Consider the following 17,880-nt stretch of genomic DNA (forward strand, 5'->3'; position numbering starts at 1 on the left):
TATGTGTGCTTTTCTCAGCGTCACACAATTTTTAACTTATAGTCTTCCGATTTTTCTACGATCGATATGATACCAAAATCACGATAAGACATCCATACCAGGACAAAGAACAACCATCATAAGTCTGTAAAAATTCCTTCCCTCAGCAAAAATTATAAATTGAAATTCCTTTGGTCAAATTTCCTTTGATTTGATCATTATTTTAATTGTATGTACCCGATCGTTAAAAGTCCCCTATAATGCAGCGGATCACCCTTTTAACGATTACAAATACCTTAAAAAAGGCTGATATCAAAATTGATATCTGGTATCGGCGCATGTCCAGTATATTTGTTTTTAGATTTAAGGGTGGACCCAAATGCAGGGAATTTCGAACAGAGGCAGGCCTCAAACAGAAAAACAGGCACAAAATTATAAAGCTTAAACAACTCAACACTGCTTACACAAAAGTGGCATGACGAACCCTGACAATTAGTTGCAGTTGGATTCTACGAAAATTATAAACATGTACGGAAGGGAATGCATTGAGGTGTTGTAATATTGATTTTCCACAGCAAATCCTAAATAATTATTGTGTCTCTTTTTTTGTAGGTGGCACGATAGAAAAAGCAACAGTTTATATCCGATCAAAGCCAAAACGTCCTCCTCGAGCAACTCTGGACCCCGATGATGCCAAAAAGAATGTACACCGTGGATTGAATAGAAACTTTTTTTACTCATTGTTATGTTTTGTCCGATTTACAGCAGTTGGGGTACCCAATCTACTGGCATATCTAATGTTTTTTTTACAGTATATACAGCGTAAGAATTGGGCTCCAAGAAGTTCTTGTCATATTGCCACAGGCTTCAAACTTAAAGATAAAAAACAAAGTGAAGTGGAACCAAATTATTACAAGTTTTTATACTTTATTTTCGATAAAAAAAACTGCTTCAGGGTGTCCTCTGCCCATTGCCCGAAATTAGCGTGGATGGGCTACAGCACACCAAGCAACACTACTGAGGATAAGCGGTGCAGATGATGGATGGATGGATGGATGGATGAAAAAAACTGGAAAGTAGGTGTTGGAAAAATATTTCTCCCCGGGTCTTTTAGAGTCCAGAAGTTCCCGAAAGACTTCTGAATGATTCAATATAACTTTGATGACTGACAATGACAAACAGAGTGCACTTGAGCGTTGTTAAGTCTTAGTTTAAATGCACCTCAACAGACAGCGAAGTAAAGCATTATTACAGCATTATGAAGAGCAAAGAACACACCAGGCTGGTACAGGATAAAGTTGTGAAAAACGTCAAAGCAGCAATGGGATACATAAGATTTTGCAACATTTGCACATCTTCCTGAGGACTGTCTTAGCAATAATTTCAAAAATGGAGGGAGCATAAAACCACTGCAACCTACCAAAACCTTGCAGTTCATCTCAACCTTCAGCGCAAACAAGGAGAAAACAAATCAAAGAAGCAACCAAGAGACCCACGATCATAGTCGATGACTGGCATACAGAGCTAAGGTGGGACAATTTGTGAAAAGACAACTTCTAGTCGCATAAATCTGCCCTTTATGCATAAAAAGTATTTTCTAAAGGAAACCTTAAGGCACTGTTTTGTAGGGAAGAATAGTCCAGTATGTCTGTTTCAAGTTGTGCAAAACTTATAGAGACGTACCCAAAAAGACTTACGGCTAGGATCGCAGCGAAAAGGAGATTGTAAACAGTCCTAACTCGAAGGGGAGGCGCAACATTTTTGCATGACCTACTTTTCAATTTCTTATTTGTTAGCGCAATGTAAAACATTGGATGAATTTTGTTTGTTTTGACGATTGTGTGTCACATGTTTTAATACTTCGAAAAGATATTGACTTCTTTAAGTTTTGAGCCTGAAAGCCTGAAATCTGACGATGTCCCGATTTCAGGCTCCTGTTTCATGGACAAGGATGAAACACATTTTTAAAAGCCCCAACACAGGCACGCATGGGCTGCTGATCAGACGGCCCCCAAGACAAGCAGGCAGATGTTCCTGCTATGAACAACCAGAACTGTTCTAAATGCTAATCATGGAGAGCAAAACCACAAGGAGCTTCTTCATCGTTGAGTGTATTTACACCACGCTTTTGTTTATCTCGCAATACTCCTGCATCGGAAATGTCGCTTACTGTAATAGCAGTGGCCGACATGGAAGACTTTATGCCTCGGAGCAAAGTGTAGCTACCAACAATGTTTTCTGTTATTACCATTTTATCTTCTTGACGAATAATGTTATCATTATCCTTGTCGTATCTGGGGAGTTTTACCACTGTGTTGGCCTTTTACATTTTCAGAGACGATGTAGTAATAATACTATACCCAAATACTTTACTCCGTTTGCTAGCAGAGACATTTTGATAAAAAAATGTTTTAATTATATAGAGCTGAATCACTAAAAGGCAAGTCTTCAGTCTCATTTTTAATTCTTTTAAGATTGCAGAATATTTGAATTGCTCACCTAAGGAAAGTCAAGGAATCATAAGAAATAGTCTAGCTTGTTAGAAAACAGAAATCCATGTTTTATATATATTTTGGAATAATTCACACCCGAGTTACTATTTCTGTCATCTGAGAGCGTAAGATATTTTGACTTCCTTTTCTTTTTTTTACAACTAAAAAAAACAACAAAAAACAACACAAGAATGTGACTGTTATTCATCAGGCTTGATGCATTCCACTGTTTCAAGTAAAAGCCACATAAAATACAACGAAGTAGGTGCAAAAAGAAAACAACTCCATAGCACTTCCAAATTATGGTTGTATTAAAAGTAAGAATTACTTTGAAAATTAAAATAGAATGAACCAGTAGGAGCGATTAAAATGGAAGCTATTCCAAAATTCAGATTCTTGACTGTAGCATTTTGCGCACAAGGATAAGGATGATTGTGACCGCTATGGCAATATTTTTTTTATGGAGAAAAATAAAGTTTAAGTTCTTTTAACATGATAACATTCAAAACCATGTATACCATGGAGCTATGTTAATAATTTGAGGGAGTTATAGCAGTTTGAATATTGTCATATTAGAATCTTTGGTTTTAAGAAAATAGCAACGTATCACTCGGCAAAGATTGTTTGTCCATAAATCTTTAAAAATGTTATGTACGGATTACAACGTGGCTTTTGTAAAACAATGATACAAGTATTAAGGAGTGAATTTTAAAACGTTTGATAAATCCACATTTCTAGCTTCAAGCCTATACTTTGGTCCATAACACAAACTTTCACTCTCCAACGGGAGGGTGTCCTGGCATAATTAGTTCACAAATGATCCGGGACTTTGGAGAGATCAATGAATTTAAAATAATGTTCATGTTATCTTTTTAATTTTGATTTTATCACATATTCTCTCCATACCTGTCAACCTCAGACAGCTGCTCCTCTTTGATTGCTATGACTAACCTTACAAACAAAGCGCGTCACCTATTTACTCATAGCAAGACAGACTATGTAGAGAAAAACAAAGATAATTTGTGTAAAGACGTTTATTTTATTTAGAAAATAAATTTCTTAGTTATTTCTTCACCTGCAATAAATTTAGTGTGGCTTGATATATGAAGCAGTATATAAGGTTTTTTTACCGTACAAAATTTTTTGTATGGCGAGCACAATTTGAAATAATCAAAAAACGGGGAAAATGTTTATGTTTATGGGTATCTCTCTCGGACAGCACGGCGGCCGAGTGGTGAGTGCTTCCGCGGCACAATTCTGAGGTCATTAGATCGAACCTTCCTGTGTGGAGTTTGCGTGGGTTTCCTCCGGGCACGCCGGTTTTCTCCCACATTCCAAAAACAGCGAGTGAGTTGTCTGTCTCTGTGTGCCTGCAACTGGCTGGCAACCAGTTCAGAGTATCCCCTGCCCACTGCCTGAAGATGGTACCAGCACCCCCGCGACCCTACTGAGGATAAGCGGCCCGACCCGAGTCACAGGTATATAAACCCGAACCCACCCAAACCCAACTTATTAACTTGATTTTATAACCGAGCCTGAAATAAACCCAAAATTTTAATTTGCCGCCAAAGTATGTCACGAGGCGTGGTGGCGTGGAAGGGAAGACCGGACCAGAACAGAGGCAGGAGGCATGAAGGGAGAACTCAAATGCGTTGACGATCCATAGGTTTTATTTAATAAAATAAAAGTCGCCCAATACTCCGAGGCAAAACAGAACAATACAGAGTTCCTCCGGCACGAACTCAACAGGACAAGGCATAACAGACTAAAACAGGACAAGGCATAACAGACCGGGATTGTGAATAATGAGTAATGAACCAGCACCCGCCAAACCCAAAATCCAGCCTTAAATAGCAGAACAGCAATCAGCTGATCTGCTTCAGCTTGAGTTCGGGGGCGTGGCATACTGGTCGTCATGGCGACCGTGACAGAGCCCCCCTCTTAAGGGACAGCTCCCGAGGTCCCAAAAAAGAAAATTACTACCTCGCGCCCCGGAATGTTGACGATCGCGATTGGGGCAACCCTGCTCCCTCCTCCGAACACGCAGGAACGGGGAGAGGCAGGCGCCATCTGCGTCGGGCGGATCGGAATCGGCGCTCGGCAGGGGGGGTCTGGTGGCCAACTGGACAGGGGATGACAGACAGGCAGAACCGACGAGAACAGGACAGACAGGCAGAACCGACGAGAACAGGACAGATAAACAGGACAGGCAAAATCAGAACAGGTAAACAGGACAGGCCGATGCAGAAGAGTCGCACTCAGGACAGGCCGATGCAGAAGAGTCGCACTCAGGACAGGCCGATGCAGAAGAGTCGCACTCAGGACAGGCCGATGCAGAAGAGTCGCACTCAGGACAGGCCGATGCAGAAGAGTCGCACTCAGGACAGGCCGATGCAGAAGAGTCGCACTCAGGTCAGGCCGATGCAGAAGAGTCGCACTCAGGGGGGGTCAGATGCAGAAGAGTCGCACTCAGGGGGGGTCAGATTCAGAAGAGTCGCACTCAGGGGGGGTCAGATTCAGAAGAGTCGCACTCAGGGGGGGTCAGATTCAGAAGAGTCGCACTCAGGGGGGGTCAGATTCAGAAGAGTCGCACTCAGGGGGGGTCAGATTCAGAAGTGGCGATTCAGACAGGACAGGCGGAATCAGAACAGGCAAGACATGAGAGGGTCAAAATCAAAACAGACAAGACATAAGAGAGTCAAAATCAGAACAGACAAGACATGAGAGAGTCAAAATCAGAACAGACAAGACATGAGAGAGTCAAAATCAGAACCGGCAAAACAGGAGGAGCGGAGTCGGGCTGTCAGGCAGCGGAGTCGGAGTCGGCCCGACGGGCAGCGGAGTCGGAGTCGGCCCGACGGGCAGCAGAGTCGGAGTCGGGCTGGCACGCAGGGGAGACGGAATAGCAGGCAATCGGCACGGGAGTCGGGCAGGCAGGCATGAGAGTCGAACAGGCAGGCGTCAATTCTTCCCGGGACCCCATTCGAGGCACAGCAAGGGCCACGACGGGCGGGGCCGTGGTTCGAACGGGCAGGGAAGGCCAACTCAGTAGGCGCCTGCCGAACTGCGCTCTCCAGCTCTCCCAAGTCGTGCTGGGATCGTTCGCTGAGTTCTATTTGTTGGCTGGTTCATTCTGTCACGAGGCGTGGTGGCGTGGAAGGGAAGACCGGACCAGAACAGAGGCAGGAGGCATGAAGGGAGAACTCAAATGCGTTGACGATCCATAGGTTTTATTTAATAAAATAAAAGTCGCCCAATACTCCGAGGCAAAACAGAACAATACAGAGTTCCTCCGGCACGAACTCAACAGGACAAGGCATAACAGACTAAAACAGGACAAGGCATAACAGACCGGGATTGTGAATAATGAGTAATGAACCAGCACCCGCCAAACCCAAAATCCAGCCTTAAATAGCAGAACAGCAATCAGCTGATCTGCTTCAGCTTGAGTTCGGGGGCGTGGCATACTGGTCGTCATGGCGACCGTGACAAAGTAAACACAAAACTTTGCTTTAGCCATGCTTACTTCAGCGCAGTACTGTGCTATTCAGCTGAACTACGCAGTTTGAGGTTTACTTGAGGCCGAGTGCCTCAAATCAAGTGTGCACTGCAAGTGCAATGCCAAAATGAATGGTGCAGCGCCGAAGTGCGCATTTCGGTGACGTGCAGTGAACAAAAGTGAAACAGAACAAAATGACACCGAAAAGAAAATCTTATTCTGCAGATTACAAGCTGTAAATGGCGAAAGATTTGGCCAAAAGGCAGAAAGAAAGTTTGAAAAGCTTGCAAGCTATTGGCAAGAAGCAGAAATCAAGTCGGACTTGAGGGAGGTAGAAGGAGGAAGCAGTGCATTTTTTATCCTCACACAGAGGAGGAAACTTTCTTTGGATTTTGGGATTTGGAGTTTATTAAGCATTCTCTTTATGTCAATGATTACTTGAGTAAAAGTAAGTGAATGCTGTGCACATCCCCAACGAAGGGGGGAAAGAAAAATGAAAAACAAAAAACGGCGAGAAGGAAGCCCGGCTGGCCTGACTTAATGATTGCCATTTGAAGCCCGACCCTGCATTCAGGCCAGGGATCAGGTCGGATCTGGGCCTGAGCCTGGGCCCGGGCCCAAGTTCTTGTCTCTATGGCACGATGACAATATGAATAATATTAAAGGATGTGTGAGTATTGGTATCAAGAATCGTTACAAGTGCAGGCTTTATTTTTTTAAGTATCAACACTGATGAAATTAGCTGATCCTGGCTGCCTTCTGGTGCCTATTAAACAATCAGAGCCTGAAATTGTAGGAATGGCATATTGCCATAGAATAAATGCAATATAAATTTATATTAATATCGTGCTTCAATTTTAAGATACATTTTTGATAATATTTTCCAAGTGGTGTGCAAGTAGCTGGCTAAGGACACTATGCAGTTGCTGCTAATAGAAAATGAAGTGTCTGGGGGCTCATGAAGAACATAATGAAAGTTAGGCTGACTTTCCCTTCATTGAGTTTTCCCATCTGTACTGCCCATAAAAAATGTCAATGGAAGTCGCACAAAGTCCCTCTCAGTCTGCGTATGCTGAAGAGTTTGTGTGAATTAAATGAGGGACCCTTTACTGCAGGCGGGTCCAGCACAATAAAATGAATGCAGTTTGGTCATGGCTGAAAGGCTTTGTCATTATGCACACAAGCTTAGGTTGTGTTGCCCGCTTAATTAAAACAGAGACAAGCAATTACACTTCAAGAATAAACATTAATTGAACAGTATTATTCTCCCGGTGAGGTACACTCACATGCATGTGCACCTCATGACACCAGCTTAATGAAAATGAAACATTAGCCGATTTGAATAAGGATGAGAGAGCAATGTAGGAAATAATGATCCCTTCATCCAAACTCATTGTTTTAAAGTAAAAATAAAACTTGTCAAGGCACTACTTTTTCCCCACCTTGACAAAGTAAAACATGTCTATTAAAATAAATTATCAACTGAGCAAAACCCAACATGCTGTAAGCCTGATAACTGGAACATACAAAATCCTTCAAGATTGTATTGAACCCACGGTTGCTTTTTGTGACACATGAAAATGGGTCAAGATTTAAAAAGTCTAATTATTGGCAACTAGACGGGAGAGGGGATGGCACGGCGACTGGGTGGTTAGCGTGCAGCCCCATAGTGCAGAGGTTCGGGGTTTAAGACCAGCTACCATAACCTCCCCGTGTGGAGTTTGCATGTTCTCCCTGTGCCTACGTGGGTTTCCAGCGGGCACTCCGGTTTCCTCACACATTCTAAAACATGCATTCCAGGTTAACTGGCTGGTTTAAATTGTCCCTAGGTGTGAATTAGCGAGTTAGTCGTATGTCTCTATGTGCCCTGCGACTGGTCCCTTGGGGCTCAAGCACCCTTGCGACCCTAGTGAGGATAAGCAGTGCTGATAATGGATAATAATTGGTATCGGTACTTTTCCATCACTAAATATTCAATGCCATTGATTGCTACAGAAGTGAAACCATAATTTTTAATTTAAGTGGTCATGCAGTGAATTATTTTTATTTCAGATACAGTACCAGGCGATTGTATCCGCATGTCTAATCCAAATACAGACCATCAGTCAAGGTTTAGGCCCGGCGGGTGTTTTATTTTCAATCATGTTTTGTTGGGTCTCACTGTTATTGCTAACTTGACCGTGGGAGTGCCCCAGCAGAATAAAAGAGACTCACATGGTTCCCCAAAGGGGTAAATAGAAATCTTTCCTCCATAGAAAGCAGAATGAGAGGTATGTAGAGTTAACAATACATTTTTCAGCGTAAAGCAAAACACCCAGCTCCCTCTTCTTGGCTGGGATGGGCTCCAGCACACCTGCGACCCTACTGCAGATAATGGATGGATGAATGGATAGACGGAACAATACCAATAACAGGTACCAGTATTTGTGCGGATGCCAACCCTTTTTTAGCAAACATTCATTACGACATTGGTCGGAACCAGTATTAGCTGCCTTCTCGTTGCAGTTCAATCCCTCCCTCAATCACTAACTATAATCAAGAGGAATAATACATTATTTCATCCATGCATATGTAGGGTATTCAACGTTTGTTGAGAATCCTGTTTTGCAATGTCAGAAAATGATCAAACAATGTCAAAACATGTGAGGTGAATACTGTGTTTTAAGTCAATCACAGTCCATCCAAATGGTGCCAGTTTAAGTTCTCAACCTCTAGTTGTCTTTATTTTATTTTCTTATTAGTGTTTTGTGTTCTATTCAAGCTTCACCTAAAGTGTGAGTAGCCACCCTTCGGAATAACTAAACAAGGTTTTTTTACGCGTTTTCCTGATATAATGATCTAAAAACATACGTGGTGCTCCAAAAAGGCGAGACGAGTTTTGAAAAGAATAAACTCGGCTCTTTTATTTAATTGGTCAATAAAATATTTCTTAGAATGATTTATTTACCACCCATATTCGCTACACATAGCAAATAAGTCGGTCGATTACACCAAACCCATTGTGATCTTCAACACATTTTTTACGTTGTTGATAGTGATTGCGCAGCTTAAAAACTAAGATTTTCAATAAATCGGAGCACAGGTTTGGGAGCTACAGGCTACAGAGTTTTCAAATCCTCTATGTTGTGCAACCAACTAAATACACGCACTAAGTACAATGTTAGTATTAAGTATCAAAAGATACATTTTTAAGAATAGAAACCTAATGTAAAAGTTGTGGGCTGTGCAACCCTTCCAAAAGTAGATTAGTCAATTCCCTAAAATGTGAAAAAGTAATTTAGCATTTCCACAAATTCAGCAAAGCGAAATTTGATTTGATCTGATGGTTTTGGACATGCTTCATTGATGTTGCTTGCCTTTGTTCCAAGCGACGTGCACGGATTTTCTGTGATTGCTCAGACCCGTGGAAGCTTAGAGGGAACGCTGCCCAGGACCTCTGAACTGTGAGGCCTACCAGTCATCCACAGTGCGTCTGATTTGATATTGACATTTACTGTAGAAAAAAATCATGACTGTATTTAAAGGTGATTATTTAAAAACTCTCAGCTTTTACAGAAAAAAAAGAACGTTATAGAGGAGTTGTATCTATACTTGGTATCCGTAGAAGTTATTACTCTATTGTTAGGTATCGGTATTACGCTGAAAAAAAAGTGGTATTGAACATCCCTATTAACATCATTATTTAGCCTTGGTAACGGTCTTGTTAGACTTGTTTTTATCTTAATTTCATCTTAATTAAAATGTCAGTCAAAGCTTTAAGGTTACATTTTACCAAGACTATGTTAGTGCCAGGCAGTGAGGTGAGCAATGATTAAGTGTTTTCGACGCGCCAGATCGTAGGAGGGAAGTCAACAGACAATGGTAACAGTTGTTTAGCCTGATTGGCTATTAACTTGCAAATTAGCCCTCAACACAAAAAATGAAGTGACCACACCAGGTAAACAGCAAGGAAAAGGATTTTACCATTACCGGTCCGTGGTCCAGAAAAGTTGCTGTCCACTGCTGTAATTAATGACAAGCTTTATTGGAGGGGTGCTGAGTAAATATTGAGACTGCAATATAAGCTTCTTACAGTAGTTTGCAAACTAATGACACATTGGTCTGCAGTGGGTTTCAACCAGTGCAATGGACAAATGGAAAATAAGGTAATACCGGTATGTTTGTAGAAGTTCTGTTCCCTTTTTTACCTGAAGAACATTGACTGCCATAAGGGGTAAGATAGTCAAATAGAGATTGCCATAAAACAGCAGTGAATGTCTGACTTGCATCCACGTTTCTATTCATTGTGTGTTTAAATGCGAGCACTAATCCAAACAGGGTTTGTTTGTATTTTTACGCTCGAATGCAAAACCATTATTCCTCGTATCTGGATTAGTAATGATCTGCGTTACCAATTTGGTTTTGTGACTGCATACTAGACCCAGAAACTCAGCTGGGGATACAAGTCGATAAGCTACAGGTACGTGTAGACCAGTTTGGGGTACAAGTTTGGTATGCAAATTATGATGACGTCATGTAAACTACAGGCAGACAACAGGGGAAACTATTTGAGTCGCCGTGAGTTTCTGAAGTACATAAAACAAAGAAAGGCACTCCATATTTTAACAGAGATCTTAAAGCTGTTTCAAAGACAGAGCTGAAACCAAACTAAATTGCCCTCCAGCCGTAGGCAACGTCTTCGTGCCTGGAATAATCTGATTAAGGCAGCTGAATTTCTTAATCTATATTTAAATGTCTAGAGTGTGCAATTGTGACTTAGTGTCAGTGTCGCTTAGAGAAAAACATGCAGCTAAGGAGCAAATGGTGAGAGAAGAAAACAACCTACAGCAAGGCTGCAGTCGGCCCTAGTTGGTTGCTGCTCATTTCACCTCGGATGACAGATGACGGCCACATTATATCATCCGGTGCTCGCTTAACTCAGCTCACTGTGTATCTAAAGCGCGCCAGAGATATCACAGGGATTCAAAAGATAATTATCTTAACAAGGACATTTAATAATCAATATAATATTGACTCTTATAATAAAAGACAGCTTGTCCCCGTTCTGAATAACCATAGGTTAAATCAGCTCACAAACCAACAATAGCCAAATTGTAATAAAATTGTTGTCTTCAGTCTGTAAGGCAGGGGGCACCAACCAAAGAGCTACTTTCTGTTACTGATTGGCGCGAAGGGCTACAATATTTATGTATGGTGATCCTTGGGATTTCACGGTTAATGGGGACTGGAACCACTGGCGAAAACTGACTTGCCAACTTATTGACAGAGAGAGAGAGAGAGAAAGAGAGAGAGAGAGAGAGAGAGGGAAGGAGGGAGGGAGAAAGAGAGAGAGAGTTATGCCTCACCCCTGCCAAGAACCCTGTCCTTCCTCCTTATTCCTGGCCCAACCTTTTACCTGGACCAGCACAGGTGGACAGAATCACGATTAAGGTGGCAGCCTTTAAAAAATTGCTCGAGACAAGCAACCAGTGCTGGAACGTAGACCAATGTGGTTCATAGAAACAGATCCATGTTTTCATTAACATTTCGGACTCTGATTTTTTAAGTCCTTTATCGTTGCCTATGCCTCCTGTGACCCACTGCGATTCACTTTCGCTTCTAGACTCCCTTCATACTAGAAGATCTCGAGTTTCACGCTCCTCATTGCATTCATCAAAACTTCCCTCTGATTCTGGCGTCTCACATCCTCTATTCAGTAGATCTAAGTAAATTCTGCCATGTGACATTGTGGTCTTTGGGTATGTTTTTTAGGTACCTTGCACATTTGGCTACTTATTTTGGTTGGGCCTAACAGGTAGAGAGAACGGATTGAAACCCAGTACGTAGCGATTTTATTTTTGTTTTTTCATGTGATATGCTGAATACAGGGTTGGGTAGGGTTACTTTAACTTGATTACTTTCAATTACTTTTGGATTACTCCAATACCAAATATGCCAATAAAAGACAAAATAAACTAAATATGAATAAAATTACTTAATTTTGTGCAGGCTTGGGGAGTAACGGAATACATGGAACGGCAAAAATGATGTTGGCAAGCTGTTTGGATTTATTTACATTTTGTTTCTGTCGCATTTTATGTTAGTTTTGCCGGAGATCAAAGAGATCAAAGCCATGAGAGAAAGCTTACCACGTGTTGTGAGTCATAATTGTATTCATATTTAGTTTCTTTTGTCTTTTATTAGCATATTTGGTACTGGAGTAATCCAAAAGTAATTGAAAGTAGTCAAGTTAAAGTAACTCTACCCAACCCTGGCTGAATATTATGAATACATACCTGTCAACCTGTACGGTTTTGCCGTACAAAGTACGTTTTTTATGCATTTTAAGACGAGTACGACGTACAAGGAAATCTGTACGGAAAACACAAATTTGTCAATCGCATGCATCTGCCGCATGGGGATTTCCCATCATGCATCATTACAAAAAAAAAATATGGTGTACGATTATTTTGTATTTGTACGGGAAAATACGACAGTTTGTACGGGCATGGAGCCGTGGAGGTTGACAGGTATGTTAATAGGGATAGGGTATTAGTGTACTGAGCATCTGCAGATGCAGAGTGAGGCACGTAATTCTCTTGCCTCATAGCAGACGGCACTAGTGAGAACAAGGATTCCGATTTGGCCCCAAACAATAGAACAATAAGGTTAGTTATACTTTAAGCAAGCTAACAGCACGTCAAGCCATACCGTTTTAACTTTCTTGTATAGAATTTTTTTTTTGACAATTGAGGATTACTATATATGAATGCTTTTATTCAAAAAGAGCAGTGCATAGATTTCACTTATCATTAAGGTGAGAAAATAAAACAAGTTTTTCAATGCTGCAGTTTATATATTGCTTTCCTGCTCTGCCAATAAGATGATGAATAAGAAGTTTAAATCTAGGCTTAAAACACACTTTTATGCTCTAGCCCAGGGGTGTCAAACTCATTTTAACTCGTCATGAGAGAGGGGGAAAAGAAAGGGAGATGAAGAAAGAAATCCAAAGAGAAATAGAAAGACAGAAGGAGAGAAAAGAGAGAAAAGAGAAAAGAAAGCGTGAAGGGTATGAAGAGAGAAAGAGAAAAGGAAAAAACAAAGTTAGAACTAAAGAGGTTAAAAGACACAGAAAGAGAAAGAGACAAAAAGCAACAAAGGAAGAGAAAAAGAGAGACACAGAGAGTGAAAGAGACAGAGTGGGAGAAAAGGTTTGGAAAAGAAAGAGAGAAAGAGTGAGAGAGAGAGAGAGAGAGAGAGAGAGAGAGAGAGAGAGAGAGAGAGAGAGAGAGAGAGAGAGAGAAATAAATACAAGTACAGTGTCTTTGTGAGAGGCACCAGGCTTTGGCAACATCAAGTTGACAAATTTCATCCTGCAGCTTGATTTTCTTCTCTGAGTGTTGTCTCGCGGGCCGGTTTCAATCCCTAAGCGGGCCTGTTTGACACCTGTGCTCTAGCCTATGATTTACCTATGATTCTTGATTGGATCCAACATGGCGGCGCATGGATACATGCTTGCGGCTCGTTGTCCAGCTAATCTTCTATTTATTGCCGTTCTCTTGTCTTTTTTGCTTTCACTTTTGGACACATGTGTGGCCAAAAATACTTACAGTAGGGACGAACTTATTCGGTTGGGTGGGCGTCTAAATTTCGACTTTTCGGGCACTTTTTATACCGCCTATGATATACCGTGCGAACTTCAAAGAGACCCGGCATCTTTGTGGACGGCTATTCCGCTTACTAAACGACGGCAACGGCGCCGTAAGGACAGAAAACAGAAGCGTGGTTGCCGTGCAGGTAGATGTGTGAAGCGTGCGAAGTCTAAGCAGCAAGATGGACGCGAGGAAGGACGCGAGGATGTAATTAATTCCACCATTCATCCCTCGCCGGACAACTGAAGCTTTACACTCAGCGCGCACGAAAAGCAACAACCGCGGCAGCTTTTGAAGATCTCGACAAAGACTACAAAGAGCTCAGCTAAGTCAAATGATTCAGCAAAGCTGAAATTTGGTCTGTTAAATATTAGATCGCTTGCTCCAAAAGCTTTACTTGTTGATAACATTATTCGTGATTATAAACTTAACTATGGGTCTGTGTGAAACTTGGTTACGCCCGGATGAGTATTTAGCGCTAAATTATGCTTCTCCCCCAGACTACGAGAGTAGCCATATAGCACGCACGTTGAAAAGGGGTGGTGGTGTTGCGGTAAATTCTGAAAAATCGCTCAAATTTAATCCACGTACCTCTAATAATTACAAGGCGTTTGAGGCTCTTGTGATGCGGTCCTCTCTATTGTCAATTTATGTAATAACTATCTATCGTGCACCTGGGCCATACACAACTTTCTTAGATGAATTTGCTGAACTTTTATCTGAACTAGTAACATATGCGGACACAATTATAATTATGGGAGACTTTAACATTCATATGAACTCCCCACTCAATTCACTTACCATTGCGTTTAGGTCTCTAATTGATGCATTTGGCTTTAATCAACTGGTTGATTTGCCAACCCATAAAAATGGGAACACGCTAGACTTGATTCTGACTCGAGGAGTTTTAACATCAAACATTATGGTGTTACCGTGTACTACCGTTATCTCGGATCATTATTTAGTTACATTTGAGGTGCTAGCTAAGTGTAGTGTTAAAAAAGCTGAAGTATTTAGCGGACGCAATATAAGCACTGGCACAGTTTCTGAGCTCTTTGAACTCCTTCCTGGAGCAGTTGCGTCCTTTCCTACATACAATGGCTCGATTGACTCACTCATGAATGAGTTCAATACCACCCTGACTAGTGTGCTGGATTCAATAGCGCCCATAAAACTAAAATCACGTCCTAAAAGACGCACGCCTTGGTTTACTGATGAAACTAGAACCCTTAAACAAGAATGCAGGAAATTGGAAAGAAAATGGCGCGCTACCAAGCTTGAGGTTTTCCATCAAACCTGGTGTGACAGCTTGTTAAAGTATAAAGCGGCCCTTGCCTCTGCAAAATCGGCCTACCTTTCGAAGGTGATTGCGTCTCAAAAGAACAACCCCAAAGCCCTTTGTGACACTGTAGCATCGCTTACAAGGCAACAGACTATCGCAGATAGTTCGACACACTCTGCTCAGGACTTAATGGTCTTCTTTACTAAGAAGATTCAATGCATACAGGAAGAAATTGCTAAAGAAATTATTAATACCACACATATTAAAGGACTGAAATTTACAGATGCACGACAGGGTGGCTGCCTTGGGAAAATGGCCGGTTTTAGTGAACTGTCACTTGATGATCTCAAACAGGTGGTAAATGCGGCCAAACCGACAACTTGCCAGTTCGACCCACTCCCAGGTTCACTTATTAAAAGTCTTTTTGGCGTCCTTGGACCTTCAGTTCTAAATATTATAAACATATCACTCTCCTCAGGTGTAGTTCCAGCAGCTTTTAAGTCCGCCGTTATTAAACCCACACTGAAACGACCCAACCTTGATCCAGAAATATTAAGTAATTACAGACCTGTGTCAAACCTACCTTTCCTCTCTAAAGTACTCGAAAAAGTAGTGGCACAGCAGCTGAATGCTTTCATATCCGAGAATAACCTTTTTGAATCCATGCAATCAGGATTCAGGGCTAACCACTCTACTGAGACAGTTCTGATCAAGGTAACAAATGATCTCCTAATGTCAATGGATTCTGGCGCTTCATCACTTTTGCTGCTGCTGGATCTTAGTGCTGCTTTTGACACAGTGCACCACAATATCCTACTAGAACGGTTGGAAAAATGGATTGGTCTCTCAGGAACCGTCCTCTCGTGGTTCAGATCCTACCTCTCAGATAGGACGCACTGTGTTAAATATGGTGAAATTACATCTGAGCCCTTTAACGTTACCTGCGGTGTTCCGCAGGGTTCAGTGCTTGGCCCCCTTCTTTTCAACATTTACATGCTTCCATTAGGTGACATTATTCGCAAGTACAATATCAGCTTCCACTGCTACGCAGACGACACTCAACTCTATCTTCCGTTGGAGGAATCTTCCACACTAAACTGTGGAAATTTGGAGGCCTGCCTCACTGAGATAAAAGAGTGGATGTCACTCAATTTCTTGCGTCTTAACTCTGAAAAGACCGAAATGTTAGTCATTGGTCCATCTAAATGCCGTGACTTATTCTCAAAAACTGCTGTGAACATTGACAAATGTCACATCACACAGAGTGACTCAGTTAAAAATTTAGGTGTCATATTTGACCCTGATCTAACCTTTGAGATGCATGTAAAGAAAATTACTAGAACCGCTTTCTTCCATCTTCGTAACATTGCCAAAATCCGTTCAATACTGTCTCAGTCTGATGCGGAAACTATAATTCATGCATTTGTTACCTCCCGTCTCGATTACTGTAATGCACTACTCTCCGGTCTCCCGAAGTCCAGAATCAAGTCTCTTCAGCTAGTACAAAATGCCGCAGCGAGGCTTTTAACTAGGACAAAAAAGTACGATCACATAACACCGATTTTGGCTAACTTGCACTGGCTCCCAGTGAGCCAAAGATGTGACTTCAAGGTTCTCTTAGTATTGTACAAAATCATACATGGACTTGCTCCCTCTTATCTTTCAGATCTGATCTGCCCCTATGTCCCGGTCCGAAGCCTACGATCTGAGAGTGCCGGTCTTCTGGTGATCCCGAGAGCAAAGAAGTGTTCTGCTGGATCGAGAGCGTTCTCCATCCGGGCACCGGTGCTGTGGAATGCTCTTCCCCCTGAGATCCGATCTGCAACCTCAGTGGAAATGTTTAAATCTAAACTTAAAACTCACTTCTACTCCATTGCATATGAATAATAACCTACTCTTCTTGTCGGCTGAAAAATAGTCTGTGTAACATAGTGTACTAATCTGTGAAGCCCTTAGAGACTTATTGTTATTAAGGGCTATACAAATAAACATGACTTGAATTGACTTGACATGCCGGTTTGTTAAATCTGACCACTAATCACCAGACACGAACCCCCATGCACGACACTGCTTTACAGGAAACTCAACTGTCTTGTACACAGTTCCACATAGCTAAAATAATAACTTAAGTGGAAGTGTCCAAAGGGAAGCAACAAAACAATGAGGTGCCACTTTGTAGCCTGGTGACATAAAATGAAATTTTGCGAGATGCAGGTTTGCACATCTATTACTCTTCTGCATTCCCTGTATACAGTAGGATGAACACTTCCACTCAAATGTTTGTGGTCACCTGACTGTTTTGTCCATTCATCAAATGATTTGTCAGATGTCTGTGCCCTTTGCCCGTATTAATCTCTTCCTTTTGTTGGCCAGTGTCAGATATGGCATTTTCTTTGCCACTCTGCTCTGAAGGCAAGCATTTTGGATTCGCATATTCAATGTAGATCAGGGGTGGCCAACCCGGTCCTCGAAAGCCCCATGTCCTGCATGTGTTTGGAATTTCTCTGCTCCAATACCGGTGATCCCAATCAATAACAAGCTGAAAATTGGCATCACCTGTGTTGGAGCAGTGAAACCTCCAAAAAATGCAAGACATGCAGCTCTCAAGGACTGGGTTGGCCTTCCCTGCTGTAGATGATGTGTTTTGCTTTTGTATTTAGCTGCTAGTTGAGGACCTGTAAGGCGTCGATTTCTCAAACTACAGACTCTAATGTACTTGACCTCTCGCTGGGTAACAAGGCCTCCTACTTTGTTTTTTTCTCTCTCTTTCGAATAGAGTAGTACACATAGCTGTTTTAGACCTTCAGTTTCTTGGCAATTACACGGATGACATAACCTTAATTTCTTAGAAAAAGAATAGACTGCCAAGTTTCTCATGAAAGTTCTCTTTTTCGGGCAATTTTGATGGTTTAATTACACCCACTAATGTGATGCTCCAGATACTTGACGAGCTCAAAAAAGGCGAGTTTTAAAGCTTCTCCAACCAGCTATACGAAT

This window comes from Urocampus carinirostris, chromosome 3 (genome assembly GCF_059441175.1).
Source record: "Urocampus carinirostris isolate Australia breed hairy pipefish chromosome 3, RoL_Ucar_1.0, whole genome shotgun sequence".
Classification (NCBI taxonomy): domain Eukaryota; kingdom Metazoa; phylum Chordata; class Actinopteri; order Syngnathiformes; family Syngnathidae; genus Urocampus; species Urocampus carinirostris.